The sequence below is a fragment of the Capricornis sumatraensis genome, chromosome 7, assembly GCF_032405125.1.
Source record: "Capricornis sumatraensis isolate serow.1 chromosome 7, serow.2, whole genome shotgun sequence".
In the NCBI taxonomy this organism is placed as follows: Eukaryota; Metazoa; Chordata; class Mammalia; order Artiodactyla; family Bovidae; genus Capricornis; species Capricornis sumatraensis.
This window is the reverse complement of record NC_091075.1, coordinates 69627915-69640979: the sequence shown is the minus strand read 5'-3', so window position 1 is coordinate 69640979 and position 13065 is coordinate 69627915.

Genomic DNA, 13065 nt, shown 5'->3' with positions numbered 1-13065 from the left:
GGAAACCCTGGGTGAAGTCACTGTTGGTGACTATCACCCTTTAGAGCCACTGACTCTGAGAAAGTGCAAAGATCACAGGCTTTTCCAATTTGTTAAAGCTTGAGAGTATTCTGACAATAACTTTTCTACATGTATGTTTGAAAGTGACTTCTAAACTTGGATTTTTCTGTAACACTCTTTATGTCTCATGCATGAAGAATGGAAAATTGCTCCATGGTGGTCTTTACAGTGACTGCTGTTCAGGAGAAGCGCCCTGAGAGCCCCCAAGGCTACATGAGAACCTTATCCTTTACTGAAGAAGAGTGACTTTTTTTTTTTTTTTTACTTTGGTGGCGCATGTGTAGAAGATGAAAATAAATTCTGCCAAATCCTGGAATAAAGGAGCCTCCCCTGCAGGATGTCATGCTTTTGAGCTGTACAGATCTTTATGAAAAATGCACCTTTACAAGCCACATGAGTGGGCATTCTGGAACTGTCCTTCATAATCTTCCTTATGTTATTTAATAAACTATTTTTGCACAGATTTGATTATTTCAGCACAGTTTCCTGTGCTCCAGTATTGAACACTGTTACAGGAGAAAGTCCTTTGAACAGGACCTGGTGAAGTTTCTGTTTCTAGTGAGATCCACTGTCCAGGACAATTCAGAACCTGAATCTCTGTTCTGAGATTTCACCCTTGGTACCTGTGAAATTGGAAAATTGAGGAAGCCTCATTTTGTCATAGAAAGTACCTCTGGCACCTTCTAGAAGATGACTTGCTTTTTCCATAAGAACAAAAGGTGGCAAAAGCAAGATACTCAAATGTTACATCAAGTTCCATTATTTCTGAAGTCCAGGGTTTTAGATTCAAAATGAAATAACCAGTAATCACCATTAAACCTTAATTTTTCACATACCATTTGCAGGAATGATTGGAAATTGATCTTTGTCATCCTCAGTGCTTCAGAAAGGGGAAGCTGCATAGTGGAAAGGGTGCTGCAGAAAGCAGGAGTCATTACCATAAGGTTTAACAATGGGAGAGGCTTTCTAGGTGGCACTAGTGGTAAAGAACCCACCTGCCAATGCAGGAAACATAAGAGACACGAGTTTGATCTCTGGGTCGGGAAGATCCCCTGGAGGGGGGTCATGGCAACCCACTCCAGTGTTCTTGCCTGGAGAATCCCCTGGACAGAGGAGCTTGGCAGGCTACAACCCATAGGGTCACAAAAAGAGCTGGACACAGCTGAGCACACTCGCACTTGGAAATAGAAACTGAGAGCTCTGGGGAGGGCAGCGGAGGAGTGAGTAACAGATGCAGGAAAGATAATCAAAAGACATCCACCGTTCTTCTCTTCCCCGTGAGTCTCTTGCTTTCTTGGTCATTTAACACGTGGTCCAGCATCTTCACTAGTAACAACTTGGAGCTGTTCAGCTATGATCCCTATTTCCTTAAAGCAGATTAGCTCAAGCATGATTGATAAACTGGGGGACTTTGTCAGTATTAAGTGCCAGTTGGCCAGGTTTGTTTTTCTCCAGCACTTTAATGTTTTGAAGTGGTCTGGGGTAATTTTTCTCACAACTAAAGAGAAAGCTTCAGCAGTAAATGAGGATCTTAAGAAATATAGGTGCCTTCTTTTAGTGCCGGTAGTGGTGGGTTGGTGACTTCCTGTATGATAAGCTGTCTGGGAAAGCTGAAAATGCAGGTGAAGAATCAGCTTGGACTGAAGCAGAGTGGTTTCCTTCTGTCACTTGTGCGCATCCACTCATTGACCTCATCTCCTGCTCCTCCCCTGTTAACCCACACTGTCCCTCGAACATTCCAGGCACCTTCTCACCTCAGGGCTTTTGCATCTGCCTGCCTTTTGCCAGGAGTGCTTCTCCTTGATAGCAACGTGGCTTGCCTCCTCATCTCCTCAGGACTGTTGCTCAAAAGTCACCCTCTCTGTTACGCTGTCTTGAATCATCCTATTTAAAATGATAACCCCACCATGGACATTCCCTGTCTCCTTTTTCCATATAATTTTTTATCTACAGCTCTTAACACTATACAGAAAATAATATATTTCTACTTATTTATTTGGTCTATTGTCTGTCTCATTATCCCTGAAACTGTAACATGTGTGAGGTCAGGCATTTTTGTCTCTTTTGTTCACTGCTATATCCCCAGCTCCTTAAATAGGGCCCAACACAGAGTTAAGCTAAACACTCATGGAATAACTCAATGAAATACAAGTGGTGGAATTATCCGGAGGCTTCATCTTCCAGAGGTGGGGATCCAGTCTGGTAAGCAGCTCTCCTCTTGGGATTCTTGGACAATCCATTGCTTTGCCACACAATAGTGGGCCATTTTTCCTTCTGATTCTAGTGTATAATCTCAGGTGTTCATCGCTCTTTTTAGTAGAATTCTTACTTTTTCCAGAACAATTTGACTTACCCATAAATTTTCTATATCTCCTTTTCCCTGTTTACATAGAGAAAATTATGTTTTATTAGGGATTGACATCAGATTAACAGAAAAAAAGATTCCCAAATAAATCTATAGAGAAACAAATTCATATAGACACATAGATATTTAATAGAGGAAGTAGATTATCCTTGTGTCTACACAAGGATAGAAGTTTCTTCACACTCCTACCAGATGTACAAGCAGCCTGCAGCTATTTTATTTTATCTGAAATTATCCTGTTTTCCTCAGGTTCCCCTACCTGCTAAGAGTGCTGAGAAAATTTAGCTTAATCTTGTGACTTTAGTCCAGGGCAAAAATGAAAATATTTTCTGTGGGTGAAGTGGGTTGTCTCTCAGATTTTGCCTTTCCTTCTGCTTCTGCCAAGGTAGCATCTGGGCAGAGAAGAGAGAGGGGTGACTTTATCCAGGGGGTGATATTCAAAATATTTACCAACTGATTTGTCACAGACAGACACCAATCAGAATGGATGGTGACCGCCAGTAATCAGTCCAGCCCTGCTGATGGAGACCATGACTATCAGCCCTGGCGAGGTGACCTTGAGGTGCTGACGTGAATGGGAGGGCTGCTTGGATTGGAGCAGTGTCCCCTGGCAAATCTGGTCTCAGCAACACTGCTTATCAGCCTGGTTGCTGCTTGCCAGACTTGGGCAGGGACTGTTTGTGAGGGAACCCCCTCCAGGAGTCTGAAATATGAATCACAGCAAAAGCCCCTCACTGCCCTTGGCAGTGTCCACCTGGCCTCCCCTGCTTCGGTGGTATCTTCAACCCATCTAACATCACTCTCCCAAAGAATATGAGATTTTTTACTTCCTTGCCGTGGTCCTCACACATTAGAATGATCCAAGAGCTCTTCAAAAATATCTTATTCAACTGCTTTGAGGGGACCCAGGCATTGGTTTTACAAAAAAGTGCCCCAAGTGATTCTCATGCAGGGCTGAGAACCATGGTTGTTAGCCCAGTGGCTCTCAGTTTTCACTGCTTACTAGAACCATCTGGGGGAGATTTCATGCTCAGGCTACATCCTGGAGCAATGAAATCAGAATCGCTAGCACAGGACTTTTTAAGTTCTTTGGATTATTCCAACAGGAGTCAAATGTGACAACCCTTGTTCTTCCAGGTCAGTTACTCTCAAACGCTAATGCATGTACAATCACCTGCGGCCTTTGTTAAAACGCAGGTTCTGATTCAATAGGTCTGAGGTGGGGCCTCAGAGTCTTAGTCACTAAAAAGCTCCCAGCTGATGTCAATGGTGCAGGTCTTTAGACCATATCCTTCTTCCCAGAGTATTTGCCTTCCTACTCCCACAAACTAACTGGATTCAGAGAGAGGGAAATCACCTTGTGAGTGAGTGACGTATTTCAAAGTTATTATGCCTATTACATATTTCCTGGTAATTGTTGGCATTTTATCTTCCAAAAGTCAGGTAAAACCCTTTATTATTCCTGTTATGAAAGGTTGAAAAATTCAATTTTTAAGGCTGTCTTGCGGCAAGCTTGTTGCTTTAGTTGCTAAGTCATGTCTGACTCTTATGACTCCATGGACTCATAAGGCTCTTATGAGTCCTGGTAGCCCACCAGGCTCTTCCGTCCGTGGAATTCTCCAGGCAAGAATGCTGGAGTGGGTTGACATTTCCTTCTCCAGGGGATCTTCCCAACCCAGGGATTGAACCCACATCTTCTGCATTGGCAGATACGTTCTTAAAGCCCCATGACAAGCTTACCCGCATGAGAAAGTTCTACATAACGAGATGCAGCCAGAAGCACCCAAGGATAGCTTCCCTTCCCAAAGGAACAACCAATTTCACCAGAAGGAAAATTTTTGCTTCTTCCTACTTGGAGCACAGCCTTGAGACCTGGAGGTATAGTAGGTATAGTTACCGTGGATGGGATTCTCAGATTAAACATAGAAGGACCAGTTAAATCTCAATTTGGGATAACAGACTTTTTTTTTCTTTTTTTGGCTACGTCGTGCATGGCTTGCAGGGACCTTAGTTCCCAGACCAGGGATGGACACTGAAAGCGTGGACTCAACCACTGGACCGCCAGGGGGTTCCCAACAGTTTTCTAGTGTGTTGTAGTCTCTTCTGTTGTGGTCACCCTCAGAGATGGATGAACCCCTATCCCAGACTTGGTTCAGATGTTGAGACTGCCGTTGTCATACACACATCGAGAGAGTGTGAAAGGTTTATGACTCAGAGTGAGGGTTTCTGCGGACACCCGTGAACACGCTCCCCAGCAGACCCAAAAGTTGACTTGAGAGCGCAGGGAGGAGCAGTTCCCTTGGGGTTTTGTGGTGAGGAAGGGTGGGGCAGAGAGGAAGGGGCTGGGCTGGTGTAGTTTGAACTTCCGATGCTACGGAAGGAGCAGCCGTTCCTATCAGCTTGCTTGGGCGTGGGCAGAAGGGAAGAAGGCAGTGATGAGGCTTGAAAACTGTCATCAGTTAAACTCTTTATAACTGTGTGTTCCAAGGATTGTAGGGACATTCTTATACTATTTGAGGTATTGTGTGTGTGAAGTTCAAATTCAGCTGGGTGGTGGTTGTGGTTATTAAATGGCAGCCTTGTCTATGGAGCAGAGAGATACAAAGGGCATGAATCTCTCCTTTGTGGCAGCTTTGCATTGCCCACTTCTAGGCTTCTTGTTCTATGAAACAAATGAACCCCTATTTCTTTAAGCCAATATTAGTCATTTAATTACCAGAAGCCAAGCCTATTCCTAAATGATACGTGTCTACTGATTCTTCTATTGGCAGCTATCTTACTATATGCTTCTACTTAGGTCCCAATTATGTAGCTCACTTCAAAGATTATTGAAATCTACGAAATTGAAAACAACCATAGCCACAGAATATACATGCTATATTTTAGCACTTTTAAAAAAACAGCTTTACCATGGGGATGTGACTTGGATAGGTGGGGTCTTAGATCTGTGGTTCTCAAGCCTGGCTGCCTATTAAAATCACCTGGGGAACTTCTAACAAAATAGCTTGGCTGTACCCCCACCCTCACATGTTCTCTTTGATTGGTTTGGGGTGGGGCCTGGGCTTGGGAAGGTAAAACAGCCTTCTCAGGTGAAAGTAATGTGCAGTCAGGGTCAAAAATCATTGTGTGAAATAAAATACTTTATGTATGTTTTCTCTGGGTCAAGACTTCTTGTGAAGATTTTTTAAAAGGTGGAACAAAAGGAGAAAGATATCTCAGTGATGCCTGATGACTAACAGCTGTTCAACAGGGGGCCCCTTAATAAGACATCAGATGCTTTAGTTAGCCTGCCTTTAGCCACCAGCACAGCCAGGACATCAAAGCCAAGGAGGGCTAAAGGAATACAAGGACCTTTTTTTTTTTTTTTTACAAAGAGCCAGAAATCCAGAGGCAGGGAGTCTGCAGTTTCTCCTTTCTGGATGGCAGTGCTTCCAGGTTTCTTGGGAAGATATTAAAGATGCTGAGAACCTAGAGAGGATGTACTCATTTTAAAATTATTTTTAAGATTTTTTTTAATGTGGACCATTTTAAAAGTCTTAATTGAATTTGTTACAATATTGTTTGCGTTTTGGGATTTTGGGGCAAAAGGCTCGTGGGATCTTAGGTCCTGGACTAGGGATTGAACTCACAATGCCTGCATTGGAAGGTAAAGTCTTAACCACTGGACAAGTTCTGAGGAGTTACTGTTTATATCTGATGGAGGAGGGGTGGGGGGCACTCTGCATACAGAATTTCATGAAATCTCGGAAAAGAGCCGGAAATTCATGTATTTTGTTGTTTTGTGGAATCTGCTGGTTGATTGGGGGAAGTGAAAGTCAGGTGAGTTTCTGACTCTGAAATTAAGCCTTGTTTTCTTGTCTGCTTGGGAACCTGTTTGGACGTTTCTGTTCAGCTACAGGTTTTAGAGCTCAGCCTTTTATGTGTCACTGATGATTCTGAAGTCATGGTCTTTCAGAGACACTGGACACACGGATGAGTTTGTCAGAAGGGTTTAATCTTCATTCGGCTGGACTGTAAATTATCCCAATGTTGTGAAGGTAAGATCACATGCCCATGTTGCTGGCGGGGACCTGCTTCTTCCAGCCCCAGCTATGCCACACCATGAAGCAAAACAAATAATATAACACTTGATCTTGTTTGACCAGTTCCTCCATGCCTTTTGTTTTTTCTCGGGCAGCAGGGTAATCTCCTATCAGCAGGCACCTCCCATAAGAAGTGGAAATGCTGCCTGTAACCTGAATTACATTGAATTCCTTAAGTCCACCTGACCTAAACCAGTTTGGTTCTCACAGTGAAACCACACTGTGGTGTCTCCAATGTTGACCCTCCTTCTTGCCCAGGTGAACTCAATCCAGCAGCCTACCTTTGCAGAAAGTCTGTCTCAGTACTTGCTAAAAAGACTGAATCACTGCCTTCCTTAAGTTTACACCCTGCGATCCTGTGATCTCAGACTCTCAAAGCCTTGCCCTTTTTTTCTGTGCATGCAAGATTACTCAGAAGGAATTAAGTTCAAGTAAGATAACAAGGGTAAATAAAACCACATTCTATCCATAATAATTAAATTTCTGTTTCCTGCAAGGCTTGTCCATTATAACCTAGCCTTACCATTCCCTGGGTTGGGAGAAGTGTGCACTCTTTTATTCACATATACTTTATTTAAACTCTTCTAGTGAAATGATGAAATGTTTATAGTGAAAACAAAGGCAAAAGCTAATTGAAAAACAAGGAGACTTTCTGAGTTGGAGAGCTAGTTTGTCCCTTCTTGGTCTATGAAACGATTTCATTGGGATGTTTTTGAGTTTATTTTCTGAATGTTTGTTGTGCACAATTAACTCAAGGAGGAGCCATATACTTCACCCAGATCCATTCCAGGGAAGATCTAGAGACTTGATTCATAGATGCTAAAGAGTCAGGCCCTGTATTTGGTTTCCATGGTTGGTGAGTCTATAGAAGGCATTCACAATGCAATCCACAAGCTTTTTTAAGTATAATACTTTTATTGTACCTAGTTTTCTTTTAAAAAATTATTGGAATATAGTTGATTTACAGTGTTGTATTAGTTTCAGGTGTACAGCAAAGTGATTCAGTTTTATATATGTATTCTTTTTAAAAAAATTATTATTTTGTATTGGGTTGTAGCTGATTAACAACGTTATAATATTTTCAGGTAAATAGCAAAAAAAAAAACAAAACAAAAAACAACAAGCCATACATATACATGTATTCATACTCCCCCCAACTCCCCTCCCATCCAGGCTGTCACATAACATTGAGCAGAATTTGATGCGCTATACAGTAGGTCCTTGTTGGTTATTATATATTTTATATACAGTATTTTGCATATGTTTTAATCCCAATCTCCTAATTTATCCCTCCCCCAATGGCACCCCACTCCAGTACTCTTGCCTGGAAAATCCCATGAACGGAAGAGCCTGGTAGGCTGCAGTCCATGGGTCGCTCGGAGTCAGACAGGACTTCACTTTCACTTTCACTTTTCACTTTCATGCATTGGAGAAGGAAATGACAACCCACTCCAGTGTTCTTGCCTGGAGAATCCCAGGGACGGCGGAGCCTGGTGGGCTGCCGTCTATGAGGTCACACAGAGTCAGACACGACTGAAGCGACTTAGCAGCACCTTCCCCAACTTCGCTTTTGGTAACCATAAATTCGTTATCTAAGTCGGTGAGTCTGTTTCTGTGTAAATAAGTTCATTTGTATCATTTTTTTAAACGATGCCACAAGTAAGAGATATCATATGATGTCTATCTTTCTCTGACCTATTTAATATCATAATCTCTGAAAGTTGCTCAGTTGTGTCTGACTCTTTGTGACCCCACGGACTGTAGTCCATGAAATTCTCCAGGCCAGAATACTGGAGTGAGTACCCTTTCCCTTTCCCAGGGGATCTTCCCAATCCAGGGATCGAACCGAGGTCTCCTGCATTGTGGGTGGATTCTTAACCAGCTGAGCCACACAAGGGAAGCCCAAGAATACTGGAGTGGGTTGTCTGTCCCTTCCCCAGGGGATCTTCGAGCTATGAGGGAAGTAGATCCATCCATATTGCTGCAAATGGCATTATTTCACTGGTTTTTATGGCTGACTACTATTCCATCGTGTATACATACCACATGTTCTGTTGATGGATACTTAGGTTGCTTCCATGTCTTGGCTGTTCTAAATAGTGCCACAAGCTGTGGGAACAGACTGAGTTTCATGCTGGCAGTCAGGAATTTCTGGCTGGATCACAGAAAGTAGGGTGTGGGAGGGAATTCTGGGAATATGGTACTCAGGGCTTTTACCTCCATCTGTCATCCCTTCTGCACCACACACCTCTCCCCCCGGCCCCGCCCCCTGCCCCAGTCAAGTAGTTGGTCGGGCCTACATGTGGCTGTGTGAGGCAGGGCTGCATGGTCTTAAAAGCACCCCAGTGCAGAAAGCTGGTGTGAGGCCTTGTCTCCTGACCACTGGACAAGCTTGAGGTTAGTGAAGCTTGGCCTACTGATTCCTGCCAGCTCTATTCCTAGCCACAGGGGGAGTTCTCCATATGAAACACAAAAGTGCTTTAGAACTCAGAGGTTTTCTCCCATATTAAAGGCATTAATGGAGACTCAGTTTTCCTTCAAGAAGAAAGATTTTTCATGATTTGTAACTGAAGTGGGAAAAGGTGTCTCGGGTGGTCAGCTCTCTCAAAAAGCTTTTTCTGCTTGTTTTTTGGCAAACAAATTCTCAGTTGGGAAACATGTATTGTTCATTGTTGTAGATAAAATTTAAGACTCTTTGTAATCTAAGCTTACCTCTTAGAGGCTTCCTGTACACTGCAGCTAGGGTACTGTAATGTTTGGTCTACGCTAACATGGCTTGCTGGGGGCAGCTGTCGTTCATTCTGACTCTGGGGAGATCTGTTCCACCAAGGCCTCCTTAGATGTGCCTAAGGAGTGGCCCTCCATACTGTGGAGTGGGGAGTTTGGGGAGCTTGGGTTTTGGTCCTCATTCTGGCCCTAAGTAGCAATGTGATTTAGGGAACTGCAAATTATTTCTGTTCATATAAAAAACAGACACAGGTAAGAAAGAGGCTTTTGTACCCTAGACAATTTATTTCCTTAGAAACAACTGAGAGAACTGTTCTTAAACATGAATTCAAATTAAAATAAGGAAAGTTGATAAAGTTATGGTGATATGGTCAATACTGATAAAGTTGATAAAGGCATGTGGTCAAGTTCCCCTGGGGCCAGAAAGAGGGTTTGAGAATATACATTTTAATGTAATGCAGTGCTACCAAACTTTGTTATATATTTTTTTCTTTTTCTCATTTTTCTTTTAAATTTCTGAACTGAGAGGAGATACCATTACACTGACTGTTCAACAAAATTATCAAAAGATAAGACAGTTTCTTCTACTTTTTGTTCAGGTGCCAGATCAGTTAGTTATACAGGAGATGGCTTTGTGCAGAGCCTTTTTCTAAAACATAGACTTTAATTTCAAGGAAAATGACAAAGCATTAAGCACAAAGCCTTTTAAACCTTGAACTTTTCTTTTTAATTTTGCCATGACATAAACTTTAAGAAACTCAAAATGGAATTCCAACAAGGATAAGTAAGCCACATTATTTTATTACAAATGAAAAGATATAGAGAAACATTAAAAGTTGTAAACTTTCTAAAATGCACAGTATTTATAAACATTAGAAAAATAGAAAATTTCATGATCACAATTTTTTAAATATTTGAAAATATTTCATATATATTGATGTTATTTTCTACAAAGCTTTATTGGGATGTAAAAACTGTATTTAGTTTGGTTTTATTAAGAAAAATATTTTTGTCTGACATTTTGTATTGTTGATAATACACTAATAGAATTCATTTTCAGTTGAATTATTAAAAATGAACTAAAGTGACAAACTGAGAACAAAAAACAATTTATGAAAACTGATGACTAATGGTCCTTATCAGTCTAATATTAAGACTATGAGAATTAAAATGTTTCAGAGACCTGAATTGTATTGAATGCCTCAATGTCAGGCATAAATGTGAGTGCTTTCCATATACATATATTTGATTTCATACCCTTAAAAATGTTAACTGCATGCTGCCAAATCGAGAGGCTTTTATGAACATTTGGAAATCTGAACTAAAAATTAAATAATTAACCATTGATCTAAGAATAAAATTTTAAGTTAGAAAATAAAATGAAACTATTATGTTTACAGAATTAGGAAAGGCTTTGCTTTTGGCTGTGTGAAGACAGCTTTGTGATCCTTAATGATACATGTACAGATTTTCACATAATAAATCTTAAGGTATCTGAGATAAAGTGTATATATATTAAAATATATACATTTGAAAGTACCAGTTAAGACTAACACAGTTAGTCTGAATATAGGGATCCAGCATTTTATTCCTCCTTAGACAACATCTTCCTATTTGGGAAAAAGTATTCTGGGTTTTGGATTTGCAAAATTTTGGTTTTTCAATGCATATGCCCACCAGAGATTTTTAGAGTTTTTCAAATGTTTCATTGCTTCTCAATATATTTCAACTCATTAGATTTTTCTGAGACTTTCTCCTGGGCATATGTGTCAACACCAGTTCATTATCCATCCCAGGGTACACATGGTTTCTTGTATTCCAGGAACCTTCAAGCTGGGCATAATATACCAAGGGCAAAGCTTTGTAACAGGTGACTTTGAGGAAATACCTGAAACCAAGATTCAGTTAAACGGAGGACTACCTTGGAGTCAGGTTGGATGCTCACTAAGAAGGTGTCCTGGAGAAAGCAACAGTTTTCAACAGAAAAAAAGAAAAACTTTAAATGAATTTCTACAACTTTTAACCACTACCTTTTTAGAAACCACGTTTTCAATGAACACAAGCTTGTGGTTATAACTTATGAATCTGATATACAATTTAGATGAAACAGCAATCAACAGAGTAAACATATATTTGACCTGAGGTATCAACCCATGAATCTTCCATGGATTATCAATTTTCAAATATTTGGAAGGCACTGAATTGCACTCAACACTGCGTGTGTGCTAAGTCACTTCAGTCATGTCCAGCTCTTTGCAACCCCATGGACTGTAGACTGCCAGGCCCTTCTGTCCATAGGATTCTCCAGGCAAGGACACTGGAGTGGGTTGCCATGCCCTTCTCCAGGGGATCTTCCTAATCCAGGGATTGAACCTGTGTTTCTCATGTCTCCTGCATTAGCAGGCTGGTTCTTTACCACTAGCGCAGCCCTATGCTAAAGAGACTATACCAGCACTTTAGAACGTTGCAATCATCTCAGGTCATCACTATGGACGTCAGTCATAGTTCAGCGAAACTGTGGAAATGCTCAAGTCATTTTAATGGAATTCTGAAGAAATTACCCAGGACAGACTTAAGCTAGATTACAAACAAATAAAACTACTAACATTTGACGTTAGAGAAGAAAAATCCAGTCAAACTGAAGGGTTTTTGGGGTTAGGATTTTTTTGAGAGAAATAACTTTAGTCTAGAAATAATATAGCTAATTTCTTTTCCATTAAATTAATGAGTGATGAGTAATCTACCCATTAACAGTAAAGACCACCAAAATTGTTACTTCTCCCGTGCACTTGAAGATAGGAAAATTTTATGCAGGCTTTAAACATGAAAATATATTTCCCTGTACTAAGGTCTTAGTATTTTACCCTGAGGTCTTAGTATTTTGTTTTCTAAGAAGTTAACCCACCTTCCTATTCTCCCCAGATAACTACAATAAAATGTATGGAAAGCATGGCCAGGATGAAATTCAACAGAAAAAGACAATCTACCACTTATTGTGGTAGAATGCTGCTGCTAAGTCGCTTCAGTCGTGTCCAACTCTGTGCAACCCCACAGACGGTAGCCACCAGGCTCCCCCGTCCCTGGGATTCTCCAGGCAAGAACACTGGAGTGGGTTGCCATTTCCTTCTCCGTGGTAGGATATGTATATTTTTTAAAGGTTAGTAACCAATTATAATTTCCTTAATAAAGGTCAAAGTGTCAGATTTCAAGAGGACAATTATGATAACTCATTCAGGTCTTTCATAAAGATTTTTCTATTTGTTTCTAGTTTGTGGAAAACCCACCCTTTGGGGATTAAACCTTTGAGAAAAATTGAAGTATAATATAATGTTAAAATAATGTAGCAATTATTCTTTGAAAGTCTCTACATCAAAAAGAAAAATGACACTTGGGATAATAACAAAAGTAAAAAACAAAATTAATATAGAGAACTCCAAAGCTGAAATCACTTGTACTTCTTCAGAAACTCAGTTGTGTCCTATATTGTTCAGGTCTGAATTAAAATAACCTATGAACATAATCATGTGCATTTGTTTTTGTGAAAAGGAAAAACAGTTTCATTTACCTAAGGTATTAAGTATTTCTCTCTTCCATTCTCCCATTTTAATTGTTAATAAATCTCTGTGATATATCAATAAATTACAACTTATAAGCCCGTCATGGGCACATGTGTCTTGCAGTCTAGCATACCACCGAGAAGATTTCCAACATGTGTATGTTCTTTAACGCTCTTCCCTTTAGCTCTTTAGTTTAGAAAGAAGGAAGCTGTAGAGCGAGGGGAAGCATCAGTGATCTCGGTTCTCAGTCTTAATAATTTGAAACTATGACTCA